Genomic DNA, 16423 nt, shown 5'->3' on the forward strand with positions numbered 1-16423 from the left:
CCCTGCACGGGAAGAACACCTGACAGGGGTACCATAAAGGTCTCAAAGGGATATCCTAATACTATCCACCCTGGAAGTGGAGCCCTCTTATTTCTGAGGGTAAGATGAGCATGAAGGGAAGAGGTAGGGGCAGAGGAAGCATTATCTAAAAATGGTTCCTTGCCCATAAATCCTAAATGATGATGTGATTTGTTTTTTTAAAGATCATAATGAAATGACTTGGAAGAAGTAGTGATAAAGCAAGATACAGAAGTTAATGAGAGAGTGTCACCGCCTTCCGTGCTCACTCCAGCATCAAGCATTGCCCACTCCCTCACAGGACAGCCCCCAGGCTCCTTCCTTTAGTGGTAGAGCCTGGCTCACCCCCATCTCCAAATTGGTGGGATGTTTCCAGAACTAGGGTTCTTTAGTCATGGCACCTGCAGCCTTCACAATGATGGTACGTGGTGCCTGGGGCTGAGGTAATATCAAGGGATTCCCAAAAACTAAGCACAGTCCACCTGGAGCTTGACACCAACCATCAAACTGCTGGAGGTTCTCCTGCCCCAGTGCCGGCTATGGCGGCACCCCTGGTACCATCATGATACAGCTTTCTCTTTGGCTACTAGAGCAACTGGGAACATCCCTACAGCCAGCTGTCGCAGGACAGGAAGATAATGCTGACTGGTCCACAGAAGACATTCTCTTGTTGCTCCCAGAAATATTGGAGAGGAATTTGCAGGGACTGAAATTCTCTCAGAGTGGGTGGGAACAGAACCAGGGAAAAACTAACTCTTAACCATCACTAGCATTGCATTCTTAACCCCAGAATGGGAAGGACCTGCTAACAATGTTTTCACCTATGTGCTGCTCCTCTAGACTCAACTTTTTGAGGAGAGGGAAAGGAATGTTTGGTACTTCTATTCCTGGAATTTTGTTCACTGCCTGGTATATAGTATGTGTTCAACAAAACTGGGTTCGTTAAATTAATTGATGCCAAGTTAAGGAGTTAGGGAAAACAAGTGAAGTTCTTTTAGCAACTGAAAGGTGAAAGCTTATTCTAGAAATGGAACTTAGTAAGCCATTCAGAACCAACACACAGATCTAAACTTACCATCATAACTAGTAATGAACAATTATTGACATAACTGACAATACTTTGGAACATGCTGTGCCCTGTGAAAGGGCAGGATCTTTCTGCAGTATCCAAGGGATAAAACTAAGGAGCCCAATGTTTCCACTTTACTAATGTCTGCTACTTATTCTCTGAGATTCCCCCAGTGTTTGGAGAGGCAGTATGATGAAAAACAAGCCGACTGGTAGAAAGCCCTGATTAAACTGGGGGCAGAACTGGATGCTAATCTCAGTTCCATGACCCCTAAACTGTGGACTTTGGGAAAGTCTTGCGCAATCATTCACTTACATTTCTATCTGTCTCTCCCAATGAATGACCATCTTCCCAGATGGCAAAAGTCATGTCTTATTCATCATTGTTCTCCCAGTTCTTACTACCATGCCTGGCATGAAGAGGATGTCTAGTAGAGTTGAGAGAATGGATGTATGAATGACTCTACTTGTAAAGCAAAAGTGTTGGTCTAAGTTGAAGTGTCCAAGGGATGTGAAAAACCACAGGGGGAAAAAAAAAAAAAAACATGATGCAGCTTCTGAATCATCATTTTGATTCAAGTTGGGAGAAGGGAAGCTTTTTAAAAATAAAACACATACTGGGAAGTATGAACTATAAATTTTTAAAGTAAGATAGGAAACTTCAAGAGCATTTCCTCAACCATAGAGGCCATTTCAGTCAAACCCCTGGGCCTCTCGCCTGCCTTCGGGGTTCTTTGGTGGAAATGCTTAAGGCTGGATTCCGTGCTCTCTGAGGTCAGATCTGCTCTGGTATTCTGTGATGTGATAACTTATAATCTGGCCCCTTGAAAATCCCAGTGGACATCACCCTTCACTGCCGCAGTTCCTCACCACCGTGCTCCCTAAACGGTCTTTGTTTGCTAAGCCAGTTTTTCTTGACACAGTCAATAAAGCGCTGATGGCTGCTGACTTGCTTTTTCCACTCCACCCCTCAGCCCCACCACTGTGCTCCAGGATCCTGGATCGAATCTGTGAGCAGGATGACAAGTAAAACAGGGGTACTCGTCCAGGTTTAACCCATAGCAGCCAACTGCTGAGTGTTCTTCAGACCATGATTCAGGATGGAATGAGCAATCCATCAAAGGCACTTTAACTGGCTTATATACTGGTCAGAGGTGGGGCTCGGTAGCCACTCCTACCAGAGGAGATAAGGTGCAGGGTTCCAGTTACTATTGCTGCAGCCCAAACGACTCCCAAACCTAGTGGTGTAAGAATAGTCACTATATTGTGTGCTCACCAATTCTGTGGATCGGGGATTCAGACAGGACACAGAAGGCCGACGCCTCTGCTCCATGGTGTGGAGAACGTAAAAAACTTGGCATGAATGACTCAGTCCAAACCCCCGCACTGAGAACTTGACCACAGTTTCCAGCACCCAAAGGCCGTGGCCCTGGGATGACCCAGCCAGGCTAGATTTCCTGTCTGGAAAGATCAAGCATGCCAAGAGCATTTAGTATTTGTTCCAGCCAACACTTGATGAGGGGTCCCTAACTTTCCTTTTCTTAGAGCATTTACTACAAATTTACTATTGTAAAGCCTTTTTCTGTCCCTTTGAAATGTATGCATATCCTCTACAACCCAGGAGCGTCTTTCTCAAGGACCTGAAAGTTGTTCCATTGAAATGTTACCATCAGGAAGGATAGGGCACCTGTCTCCCAACCTCTGTGGGAAGGGAGAAGCCTAACTTTGGTAACTACCAGTTTTCAGACACAAATGACCTCATCACATTGACACTGACCAGCCCTCTTACCCAATTTTACTAATTTTTCACTTTCTGACTCTGCTTAAGCCCCTTCTTGCTCCTCCTCCCAACTCTCATTCTCCCTTTAAAATGTCCAGTTTCCTTTGCACAAATCGGAGTTGAGTTCAGAACACTGGGGTCTCTCCCGCACATTCCAGGGGAGAGGACACAGACCCACTTCTCAATGGAACAAGTGCCAAATACTGGGAGCTATGATTAAAAGTCACCACATGCACCAAGTTCCAAGCTCCATATACAACAGAACTTCATTATTCAGATTCCTTATTTGCAAATCTGCCTATTTGTTAAAATGTATTTATAATTCCAAAATCAGTACGAATGGAGCTCTCACATATACGTGCAGAGTTGAGAAAAATTTGAGTCACCCTACATGCCTGTTTCCAGCTGTGGTCGGACAAGGTGATGCTCTGCTTCCTGTTTCAGCTCTTATACTGTACGCACGTGTCCTTTCCACAGCTGACTTCGTGCCATGTTTTTTGCATGTTAGTACTTTTTGTTGGTGATTTTGCTGTGTAATGTGGCCCTAAGTGCTGTGCTGAACTGCTGTCTGGTCCTCCTAAGCACCAGAAGGCTGTGATGTGTAGGCTCACATTGGCCAGAAGGTTGGGTTAGTGTGATCTCCACAGCACTGGATATTATACCACCACGAGGGTTAGGGTAAAGCATTCATGTTGTATTTTATTATCATTAGCCTGCACGAAGCACAGCAACAGTCCCCAAGCTGATACAAGAATGCTCATACAGCTTTATCAAAATACTCAAAACACTGGAAGCAGCTCTGGTGTCCATCCGTCAAGAGCAGAATGGGTAAACAAACTGTGAGATATTTATACAGTGCAATACTGCTCAGCAATAACAAGGAAATAAACTAATGATATGTGTAACAAAATGCAAGGACCTCCATACATTGTGCTCAGTGTGAGAAACTTTACCCAAAAGAAGACATACTACACAATTTTTTGAATAAAATTTGAAAACAGGCAAAACCAATGTATAGTGGGGGGAAAAAGTCAGAATAGCAGTTGCCTCTAGGGCTTGGGTGGGGAGTGGGGATTGACTAGAAAGGGCCCATGAGATAGGACAGGGCTCTGCCCCCAGAATTGCTGATTCAGAACCAAGAAGTTGCATTTCTAATAAGTTTCCAGGTGGTACTGTTGCTGCTAGTCCTGGGAATGACACTTTGAGAACCTGCTTTAACGTTTCCTTGCTTAATACAGCAGATACCTCTGGTGCCCTTGCATCTGTTTGCTTTCTGCTCCAGCGCACCCTCCTGTGCGTGCAGCTCTAAAGTGCCGGGGAATGAAGACTGCTGGGGGCAACTCTCAACCAAAGGGGGACAAAGTAGCGGGCGGCTAAGTGTTCTGGGCCCCCCTCCTCCAGGTGCACAAAGCTGGAGGACGCTGCATCATTCGGGAGGTCCTGGCTTGGCTGAGTTGCCCACAGCAGCAACCTCTATAACGCGCCTTGAGGTTGGCTTTTCCTCCTTCCCTGTCTCACTTCCTACTCTCTCACTTCTGTTTCCTGAGATCACCTCCCAAATAAACTCCTCACATCCAAGTCCTATCTCAGGCTCTGCTTCTGGGGAACCCAAACTAAGAAAATTGGGTGCATGCCGAAGGTGAAAGGATGTGGAATGTGATCACAAGAGCATCATTTGACATTACTGTAGGGAAAAAAGACAGTGGACAATGGCTTTGGACGTGCTGCCTCCTTATCAAATCTGGTGTTTCCCACATGTCTCCCTTGAACCTAGGCTGCTTACGTGCTTCTTCTGCAGACCAGGATCTACCTGTTCTCGCAGTCTGGTCTTGGCTGCGACAGAGGCCAGGGTGGTCACTGGGTGTCAGAGAGACGAGCACAGGTGGCTCAGGATCAAGCTCCTTTCTTCCTGCTGGTCAGTCATGCCTGTTTCTCAGGACACTCCCCGGATTCTGACCTCTAGCTCCCCCGATGCTCTGCCCAATCTCTGAGCCCTCTTGAGTCTCCTGATCACAAAGTGAATGCCTCACGTTTCTGATGTGGGTCCTGCTTCCTCGGGATGAAGTACTGATCCTTGTCTGTCAGGAGGAGGGTTGGTTAGAACAACTCTTCCCAGCCTCTTCACACATGGCACATAGAAAGATGACCATGTATGCATCATCCGCAGCAGTGACCTGTAAGACCAGTAGCAGCCAGACGTGGCCGCTCTGAGCACTGAGGGGTTCAAGGACCTCAGGCACACACACCTGCACTCCCCAGTCCCAAAGTGTAAAACACAGAAACGATCGACACTCACAGGGATAAAAACCACAACTCTCTGGAATCCATGGAATGAAGTATTAACCCAGAGTGAGGAGGAATTTGGGGACAGCCAGCCCAGCCACCCCCCAGGCGCCAGCCTAACAAGCTCACATCTTCACTCCCCCTGCAGCCTCTTCAAGATACATCTCTGGAGACTGACTCTAAGGATCTTCCAAGGACAAAGGTAGTTCTGGTCTCCTAATTGCCTCCCTTTCCCAAACCTCTCGGATTTTGCCTCCATGTGTTAACGGCCTTGGTCGCAAACCCCGGCGTAATCATGTGTGGGCTGCCCCCTGGTGGCTGTCTTCAGGAAGAGAAAAGCTGAGTTACCAACACACAGAGCTGGCATTTCCCATTTAAAATCCAACACAGATGTCGAATTATAATCATACACGCCTGAAAATTGTTATCTTTTCTACCCCAGTAAATTTAGTTTAAAAATCAACACCAAGCTCACCAGGAAAGAATCCCCTTGTGCAGAGAAATTAGCGTGGTAGACAATGGGTGCTGATAAACTAATACGGGGCAGCACGTTTCTCCAACGTGGTGGAAATGATTGCAAAAGAAGTCCAGTGGATAGAGCTGCAGGGGACCAACTTAAATCCACGGCTGCACAAAACGATCATTGTTTTCAGCTGATTGGCTTGCATCTGTTCTTGATTTTAGACAACAGATGAGCTAATGAAGCATGCGATTAAATTAGCCCTCCATGACCCCTGTGGATTTCGAAACGGATTTGTTATGTGTTGCTGAGGAACCATTGCCCTCTATTGCCTTTTCGATCCACTAAAGAGCAGAACGCTAAGAAAACTCTCCATTTGCCTGGTGGCTGGGAACTAGCTCAGCTGAATGGGCATCTGAACCTCAGAAGGTAAAAGAAGGAAGCAACACGCTGACAAATGTTTCTTCTGTCCTTCTTACTTAGAGAGATACAACTCTGGGAGCAAGATGGTTATTTTTAAACTAAATTTTCAGGTTACTGGGAGTAGGTATATCAAAGTGGCTAATTGACATAAACAAGAGTTAAACTCCTACAGCATCTCGTCAATGTTATAACAAAATGACGTTGTACAAAACAATGTTATTTGAGGAACTGGTGCAAGTCTAAGTGGATAGAACTACCGGTAGTCTTCGCATACAGGGTCTGCTGGTATAACAGAGCCATTCTGGAATGAATCATTTTACATCCAGTCTCGAGTAATTTTCGTGACAACTCTCCCACCTAGTACTACAAAGAAAGCTATAGGATGTTTCTCATCTAGCCGTGCATTGGGAGAGCTGAAACTGATGATGGAGCTACAAAAGGAGAGAAACAAAAAAAAAGAGAAAGTTGCTGCTGGCTTTCCTGATTGGAAGCTGAGCTTAAACCTACCACAAATTTGGTGGCTTAAGACAACACAAACTTACTATCTTACAGTTCTGCAGGTCAGACGTCCAATGCAGATCTCACTGGGTTAAAATCAAGATGTTGGCAGAGCTGTGTTGCTTCTGGAGGCTCCAGCTGAGAATCTATTTCCTTGCCTTCTCCATCTTCCAGAGGTGACCTTCATTCTTGGCTCATGGTTTCCTTTCCCATCTTCACAGCCAGCAGTAGCTGATCACCTCCTCCTCACATTCCTCCGACTCTCTTCTCTTGCCTCCATCGTCGACTTGTAATAAGCTTTGCGTCATTGGACCCACCTGGATAATCCAGGTTGATCTCCCTTAGTGTCAGCTGATCAGTAACTTTAATTCCATCTGCAACCTTAATCCCCCCTTGCCTTGTAACCTAACAGTCACAGGTTGTTCTGGGGAATAGGGCACGGACATCTTTTGGAGAGCCATTATTCTGCCCACCTTAAAGGGTAAGGTTACAAAGGGCCTTGCTCACTTTTAAAAGAGTTTTTACTTTAGCCTAAGGATAGTTGGGGGTCTTAGCAAATGAATAGCATGATCATATTGTGTTTTCTGTTATATTCTTTTTCTCTGAAGTTTGGAATGGGACTAGGTGCTTTGGAATCGCACTCCCAGGCCTATGCCTGATCTTAGGTCCAGGAGAAAGGCTTTTCCAGGGAACAGAGGAGACACTGTAGGTGAAGTACTTCAGATGGACACCGGTAGCCCAGTTCTCAAACCTCCTTCTCATCTAAATCCACACCCAGTAAGTTGAGAGTCTATTGTAAACGAAGTACAGGCACACTTCGGAGATATTGCAGGTTCGGTTCCAGACCACCACAATGAAGCAAGTATGTCAGTAAAGTGAGTTGTAATCTTTTCTCTAGTGGAAGGTCTTGCCTTCAATTTGTAAAAAAAACAACGCATCATCTATGAAGTGCAACAAAACAAGGCCCAATAAAATGAGGTTAACCTGCAGTCACCTCTATTTCCCTATGGAGTCAGGCTGGATTAGAGAGTTTGTGAGAAAGCCAGAGAGCTGCCACCCAGAGTGGGGAAACACACACACACACACACACACACACACACACACACACACACCCTTACCTTCATCTTGGTTTCTTGGTTTCTTTCCATCTCCCTGCATTTGCCAGGAACAGCATCTCCTGCTTCTATCCCCTACCCCTTTCAATAAGACAATTCAGGAAATATATCCTCTAACCTCTTTACTGAACTCTGCTGTGTCATGGAGAAAATGTTTCCCAAATCCTTAATGTCTTCGCAAGAAGATAAAGTGTCGGAAACATTTTATTCTCTTTCCATCAATACACTTCCCTTTCAAAGGGGAACTTTCTAGATATGAAGACTTATTAGGAGCCAAGCCTCCCTTCTAAATGACATAACTATGCACTAGGATGGAGACCTGGGTCCAGCATCTCTTTCAACTGCGTTTAGTTAATTAGTACCATTGTTCTGCTGGCCGACAACCAACCATCCATACCAGCCATTTGGTTGGAGTGTCTTTACAGAACAGATGGCAATCTTTTGCATGCTTTACTCTTTCTCTTCTGGCTGAAGATTATAATCAACACTGAGCCACAGAGCCCTCTCCCGTCTCTGGCCTCCCCTCACCCTCAGGGCTAAGGGCTGGGATCCCACCAGGTGGGGGTTGTTGGAGTCTCCCCATACCTGTCATTCATCCTGGATGACAGACCACCCTGGCCCACCCTAATTCCATCCCGTGCCCTGTCTACCTCATCTCGTTTGCTCGTTTCCACCGCTCATTAGCTCCCTCTACCCTGGATCTCCAAGATGAGGACAGAAGTCTACCTGGCATATCCCTCCTTCCCTCCACAACGTGGTATGAATAGGGGCCTTGGGGCCTCAAAACTTGGCTCCCCAAAACTCTGACTCTTACTAGTTACCTTCACTAGTTGTATAATAATAGTGCCCTCATAAAGTTTTCGTGAGGATGAAGTTAGTTAATTCACATAAAAACGGGTAGAAGAGTGCTATTCAAAGTGTATCTTATGGACCAATGTAAGTGCACAAATTGCCTGCTCCCAGTCTGCAACTAGGTAAGTATGAAAGATAGTTCAGAGAATGTTTAGAAACTTGTCAATCAAATCTCATTGGATTGATGAGTTTCCAAAGCGAGAAGAAAGCTCATTACACACTTTAAGTGTTGAAAATGCATGGCATTTATTCACAGTGTGCATAAAGGCCCTTAACATGGGGAGTCGCTCTTTCCCTCACAACTTGTTGTGAAGTTACAATTGAAAAATAACAAGTTATTCGTATAATAACGATTATATTCATGACTTATATATACACTTTCAATGGACACTATGTACAAGTGTAGTTTTTTCTTTTACCTATTCATTCATTTTCACTGCATTTTGCAAAAGAAAAAAAAAGCATTGATTTTGACAAATTGGAAATTAAGAGAAAAAGCTAGTCATGTTTCACAGAGAATTTAAGAAGTGTAGACTTAGAAACTACCCAGCACATTGTAATGTAAAGCACATTAAAAAGTGCCCAGCACATAGTAAGTGTTCAGTTAGAAGCAGTTACCATTACTTTCGTTTTGTAGAAGAAGAATCTTAGGTCGAGAGAGTTTCGGCAAATTACCCAGTGTCCCAGGTACATGGCCCCAGTCCACTTGAGATACGCTGCGTAGGTCCTGGATGTACCTGCCAGTCTGTCTAGGGGAAATGGCCCGGAGGACTTGTCTCAGTTGAGACAAGGGGATCCTGCAGAAAATCCTGCAGGACAAAAAGCAGCAGCTTTTGGGGAGACAAATGGGTGTCTCAGTCTCTCCTCAAGTTGTTCATGGTGCCAGCAAGACCTGAGATGAAATGCGATTGCCCAGAAAGCACCCGTGTGTTCATTGCCCACGGAATAGTAACAACTCTGAGGGATAGCCAGCCAGACATTGGTACCGGGGCCCAGCAAGGCACCTAGGAACCTGGAGGAAAAGAAACATCACCCAGAAAGGAGGAGATCCATTGGGCAGCACACGGTCTCTAGGACTCCCTGGGGACCAACTTCCACACAAAGCCACAAGGGCAAGTCAGCCGTATCCTTCCATATCAGACACAATCTCAGGGAGAGAGACAAAGGAAGAGCAGCTATTTGAGGGACTGAGCATTTTTAACTAACAGAAACTGAATGCCACTGAAAGGGAATAAGATTGGATTGAGATGTAGTTAATTTTTGCCTCGTATTCCATGGGAGAGGGCTTAGGGGAAAGTTCCAGTTACAGAGAAAATAATCTCCTTTTCACTGCACCTCTGAGTTGTGACATATGTTGAGTTTTTCTGTCTTGTTACAAGGCTATCAGGGGAAAGCTGGAGAATGAATTAAGGAACCGATGAATCTCGTGCTCATTTATTGGTTTCTGACTCCTTTCCTCCAAGTCCCTGTGGGAGCTGAGCCCCAGCACATGGCACCTGGTCTCTGCTGTCCTCTGAGCAAGAGGCAGACCAAATTTCACATCCCATTAGCCAAGTGCGCGGACAAGGGAAGTTAAGTGCCACAGCCCACAGAGGAGCATGTAGGTGTGTTTGAAAGCTGTGGGGATCATGACACCTTGAGAAAGGTGCCTGTGACAGCACGGGACACATGGGCAGGTGGGTAGGGCTTATTCCTGGGACTAATGAGGCTTTTCCTAGCAGAAGCCCATCCCTTTACCTACGATGCACTAATTCTACATCAGTGGGGGACTATGGCAGAAGGATAATCACAACTTGGAGAGCTGGGACCATCCACACAGTTCGAAGGGTGGTTCCTGCACCAGCGTCCACTGGGGCGATTGCCCAGCGTGCAGACCCCACTCACATGCCAGGTCGACTGTGTCAGAGGCCTTGCAGACTCCACAAACCCTCTAGATTTTTCTGACGCACATTAAGTTTGAGAAACACTGGCTTCAAAAACTTAGCTAGTGTGAAAGGTCGGTGGAATATTTTCCTGAAAGGAGGATGACTTTTACTTTTCAAAAAATAAGTGCCAGTTAGAAGCCAGAGCCAGGTGGGAAGGGAACAAGCCCCAGTTCTCAAGCTTTAGAGCTTGTTAAAATATATATTCCAGACTTTTCCTCTAGAGATCGATTTGTTAGGTCAGGGATGAGCCCAGGATTTTAACGAGAATGTTTGGTGATTTTGAAATGTGTTAGAAGGGCTAACCTTTGAAAAATGAACACTTAAGAATTGACTGACCCCTCTGCCCAATCACTCACCCTCCTGCCCCCCCCAAAACTCTTTAAGACAGCTAATCCAACCAACCTTTCCATTAAGCTGCACATTGAATTAATACTCAATTAGTAATTTAACATAACATATCCTTTTCCAGAGCCATGAACACTGTAACAATTTTCAATTCCCTCAATTGAATTTTTTAAAAAATAACTATTTATTACAAAAAGAACTGTGATAGCAAATTAACATAGGCTGGTTCCATGATGCATGAACACGCCTATGCAAACCAAATGCATTAAGTGATGCATTAAATTTCAGTTCCCAGATTTCTGTCTATGGGACAATATAATAGCAGTGGGCATGGACATTTGTCATGCTTTTGGCCACCCAATGCATGTTGAGTTCTGTTCCTATTTCTGGGCAATTACCTTCCACCAACCTCCCTTGAGATTAGGAGAGCCAAAGGAGCAAAATTTCACTGGGGAGAAGCATCATGAGAATACAGTAGACAAAGAGAGGCAGGTAGGTCATGGGGGAGCGATGCCCAGCTTTCCAGGACCTCGGTGGAGATTTCAGGGCAGAATGCTATGTCGTCCGGAGGCTGCAGCAGAGATTCCAACGGGAAGTCTGGTGCTGCCCTCTGGGGCTGTTCCCTTTTGCACAGCTTCCCTGTCTGACCCCAAGCCCCTCCCAGGGATTCTGTGAACTACTTAGTATCCTTCAATAAACTCCTCTCCACTTGTACTAGCTGGAGTGGGTTCTGTGGTTTTCTACTAAAAGTCCTGATAGAGAACAGTGGTTGTCTATCCTGCCGTCTACATACAGCTACGGTGTTTCCCCGAAAATCAGACCTAGCTGGACAATCAGCTCTAATGCATTATTTGGAGCAAAAATTAACATAAGACCCGATCTTATATTATGTTAGATGAGACCCGGTCTTATAGTAAAATAAGACCGGATCGTATATTAATTTTTGCTCCAAAAGACGCATTAGAGCTGATTGTCCGGCTAGGTCTTATTTTTGGGGAAACACAGTATTCTTTATCGTAAATGTCATCATACCACTTTGTTGAGCTTTTATTTTTTTTTAATATAGGCATATCATTATTAAAAAAAACATTCTCTTTGTATACCTAAAAGGAAACCCATGTTAAGCTGTATTTGGGGACCCAGAGGCCCCACCTTCCATTTCAGGGACCAGCCCACATGCAGCTTGCACATCACCCAGGGGCGACCCTGGGTGTAGATTTTACCACATGTAAGTGCTGTTCCTTCTGTTAGCACAGGAGCAGGCGCTGAGACTTGTCGGTGTGTTGGACGTATTTATTCCAGATTACGTAAAGACCCGGGGTCTCTGCTTGTGCAATCAATTGTGAAAACTGGAGGTCCCAAACAGTAGGTGCTTTTGAAAATAGTGGCTACAGAAAAAGTTCAGTCTTACTTGCATTTCAGAGAAATGACCTAGGCTGAAGCTTTGACCTGCGCAGCCAAAATACCTCTGGACATTCTCATTGGCAGGAGTAACTTTGAATAGAAGTAAGGGTCCAAATGACAGTTGTGAGGATGGAATGTTAATCCCCTACTCCTACCTAGACTGAATCTCCTGGTCCCTCTCTTCACCTCTCTTTACTCCCACTCCTGGCCTAAGTGGGGCATGTTATCTAAGGTACAGAGTAGGAGAAAGTGCCTATCTGTCCCCTTCTTCCTGCTGTGAACCAACTAGTCCAGGAAGCAGGTATTCGTATCAGGAGAGGTTTTGCAACTGTCTGGACTGGGTGGAGGAATTTCCTTCTACCTCTTTAGACAAGGGGCAGCTCGCCCATTTCATCACAGATATGGAGCTGTGTGCTGCGAGCGGTTTATCAGTGAGGAAAGTCAAGTTTGGCTTTCCAGCTGCTGGACTCTTGTGTTCCTCTCCCTCTCTCTCAATTGGTTCCACACCCAGGAGAGGGGGAAAAGGGGAATTACTTCAACCAAACCTTAGAACCTTAACATTCTTACCTCTCTTTCTCTAGTTCTATCCCTATCTATTTAATCTCTAGCTACTGATCCCCTGACATCCTTCATTTAACTAAAATGTTCCCGAAAGATCTCTTGGCAACACGGCTTTACTGATTCTCTTTAAGGAATAACGCCACAGAAAAATGTGTTTCTCTGGGGAACCCTTTCTCTCTTTGACAGGTCTATCTATTAACAGATGCATCCTATTGTTAAACCTTTGCTCATTGCAGCACTCTAGGCACTGGACTTTTTCGTGAGAGTTTTCTCCTCCCTGCTTAAAAACCAGAAGTCTAGCCACCCTTCCTCCAGGCCTATGCCTCATCCCCCTCTCACTACCCCTCCTCACGATAACGGAGTTGGGAAAGGCACCCCCATTGCAGCTTTCCAGGCTCTTATCATGTCCTTCCCTTATTGGTTATAATGAGGGGCAGCCGAGAATGACCAGTGCAAGGTCCTGTTTCAAGATGTAAACATTATCAAATAATGCTGCTTGATTCCACTACCTTTCCCCAGCGAGTTGATCACTCAGAAAGATGTTTCCATGTGAGTTTATCTTGACATCAATGGGCACCTCATTCAAACTATCTTAAAGGTGAATTTTCTGGAATAATGGAGATAAACTTGGGGTGGAACCATGGAAGAAACAGCTTCCCTTGAAATTTAAGATAGCACTACAGTTATTATATAATAATTGTTTTTATCTCAACCTTGTCTGATAGATGCATCTCTCTGGATAAGAAAGGCAAGCTTGCCCTCTGCTGCCTGGAATTAAAACAGCCTTTAATTTTTCATGACTGCATATCCATAGAACTGGCTTCCCCAGAGTAAATAAATAAATGCCTTATACCACTGGTCAGAGTCCCATTTGATAAAAGGAGTTCTGGCATCGTTGGATATTCGTGATGCACTTTCAGATATTGAAAACTCCAAGAAGTCGTACCTTGAAGAAACTGGTTGACCTAAGTCTTTCCCAGGTTGAATCTCTTTAAGAGCCTACAGAAAGCACATGACAATATGTTCAAAGTGAACACATAAATGTCACTTAAACAGGCCATTGTGAATCTAGATCTAATTATCTATCCCTCCTAGGCATGGCACCGTCCTCAGTCGTTGCACCCTCAATTCCAGAGGCCCCACCTCCTATTCCCCCACTACTTCCCCCAACCCACCCCCTTCCTAAGTCCTGTCACTTCTTTCTTGGTACTTCTTCTGTCAGCTCCTTCCTCTCATTTTCCAGTCCCTGATTTCATTCAGGCCTTTATTCTTGATCTGCCTTCCATGACTCTACAGATGGTATGTGCTGCCGTGGTCCCAATGCTTCCTCCTTCATGATAAGCATCACCACTGTATCTGATTTCTTCCTCTCTTGCTTAGACTGTAAACTCTGTAAGGACACGGATCTTGTCCACCGTTCACACTGCCTAATGTTGCACCAGTTCCATAGCTGGATCCTAAGGGTTATTTTTGGTTTTGATTTTTTTTCCTGAACACATGAATTCCTTCAGAGGATCTCTGGTCTTTGGGAAGAAGTATTTCAGTGGTGTGGAGGGAGCTGACGTCAGAATACACAAGAACGCAGAATATAGTGGGGTAGAAAAGATGTTTGCAGGTTGAGAGCTAAAAGGCAATTAGGGGAGAAGTTGATGACATAGCGGGGATAACTGTGGGAGCAAGTACTGTACTGGAGCAGATGAGAATAATACTACCTTTCTTACACTACATACAAACCTCAACTCATAACAATTCCACAAAAGAGGCATTATCTACATTTTATGGATAAGAAAAGACGCTCAGAGAAATTAAACAAATTTGCCTAACCTGGTAAGTGACAGACGTAGGGTATTAACCCAACTATCTGCTTCCAAAGCTCATGTCTTTGTCTCCGTACCGCCCTCTCTGCCATGGGACCAGGAGCTCTGGTGGAATGGCCTTAAACGGGACAGTGGAAGGAAGGGGACTACATATAGTAAGGGCATTGTTTGAAAGTCTGCATAAAGAACAGCTGTCTGAATCCCTTCCCTGTGCAGTCAGTGATTGCTTGCCCCCCCCCCCCGCCCCTCCCAGAAGACTGTTGGGTTTACTCTCTGGAGACCTTAAAGAGCCTGCAACCTTCTGGGACCCCAGAGTCAGGGGAGGATGAGATGAGGTGCTGTTCTGGACAGAGGGAGAGTAAGAGTCAGTGAAAGTCTGCAAACTGAATGATAAGACCTCCCCTCCCAAGCCCTTTCCTAATGCAAAATCCAAAAGCCACAGGCTTACCTCACAGGAAGATGGGAAGAAACTTCTCTAAAGAACCTCAATGAGCCCTACAGGATGTAACCCTATGACAAGAATAAGGAAGAAACCTTGAAACTAAAAATGTGAGTTGAAATTTTTTTGAAAACAATAGAATAAATGGGAAGATAAAGTTAAGGTGAACTCTTAGAAAGTAGAACATGTAAATAATAGAAGTTCCCCTAAGAAAAGAAGGAAAAAATCATTTCCCTACCTGTTCTTAATTCAGTCAAGTTCTCAGGTGTATCACTGTCCTCAATAACCATGCACATATCACACACGCATACTTCTAATTGTTTTTTAGTGCTTCACTCCTAAACAGTGATCTCTGGCAGTTAGGCATGCTTACAATATGACACAGAAACCAAAACATAAACAAGTCAACTCAAAGAAAACAGAGCTCATGCAGTGTGTTAAACCTAACTTCCATGTAATTTAAAGGAATACCTGAGATAAAAGAAATTGGATCCAAGGAACAAGGATCATTAAGATGAGAATAATGTAAGAACAAGAAAGATCTCTTAAAAACTAAAAAGAAAAAAAAATGACTGTTGAAATAATAATTTTAAAAAAAAACCACACACACACACACACACACACACACAGAGAGCAGAATGATTGTGAAGAGAAAGTTAAGGAAATCTCTCCTCATGTTGAACACCTAAATAATAGAAGGCCCATTAGGAACAAAGGTAGGGGAGGGAACCATCAAAGACAACACAAAAAGCATTTCTCAGAACTGAGGGACATGAGTCTCCAGCATGAAAAGACTGCTCACCACAGTGGAAGGCAAAAGATCTACATGCTCATCGTGAAATTTCAGAACAAGGCTAAAGAAAAGAGATCTAAACCTTTCAGAGGAAAGCATAATGCGTGATATACAAAGGACTCAGAATAGGAATGAATGGATTCCAAAAGGCAGAATTAAATGGGAGCCATGTCTTCCAAAATCTGAGAAAGAAAATTTACTTTCAACCAAGGATTCTCTATACATCCCATGTGTCCTTCTTTGAAAAGCAACTGGAAAATCCTGTCCACCAATGTGAAAGTGAATCAAGAAAAAGTAACGTATGGCACCCAGGAGGGGACCAATATGGAAGAGAGGCTAAGGCTGACTGCGGTGATGGTTGCCATGAGCCCAGATTGGAGGAGATAGATTCTAGAAGGGATTTGTCTCAGAAGACAAATGCAACTACAGAATCGTCTTTCAGATTTGACTTATGGATGATAATTATGAGGAGATGGAGGTGTTAACTTTATTATGGTAATCATTTTGTAATATTTATGTGTATCAAACCATCACATTGTATACCTTAAATTTATGTGTTAGATCAATATCTCAATAAAGCTAGAAAAAAAGATTCGACTTCTGGAAGAACTGTAATGAAATGTATACAACAGAGCTATTCAA

The sequence above is a fragment of the Rhinolophus sinicus genome, linkage group LG03 (assembly GCF_036562045.2).
Source record: "Rhinolophus sinicus isolate RSC01 linkage group LG03, ASM3656204v1, whole genome shotgun sequence".
NCBI classification, from domain to species: Eukaryota; Metazoa; Chordata; class Mammalia; order Chiroptera; family Rhinolophidae; genus Rhinolophus; species Rhinolophus sinicus.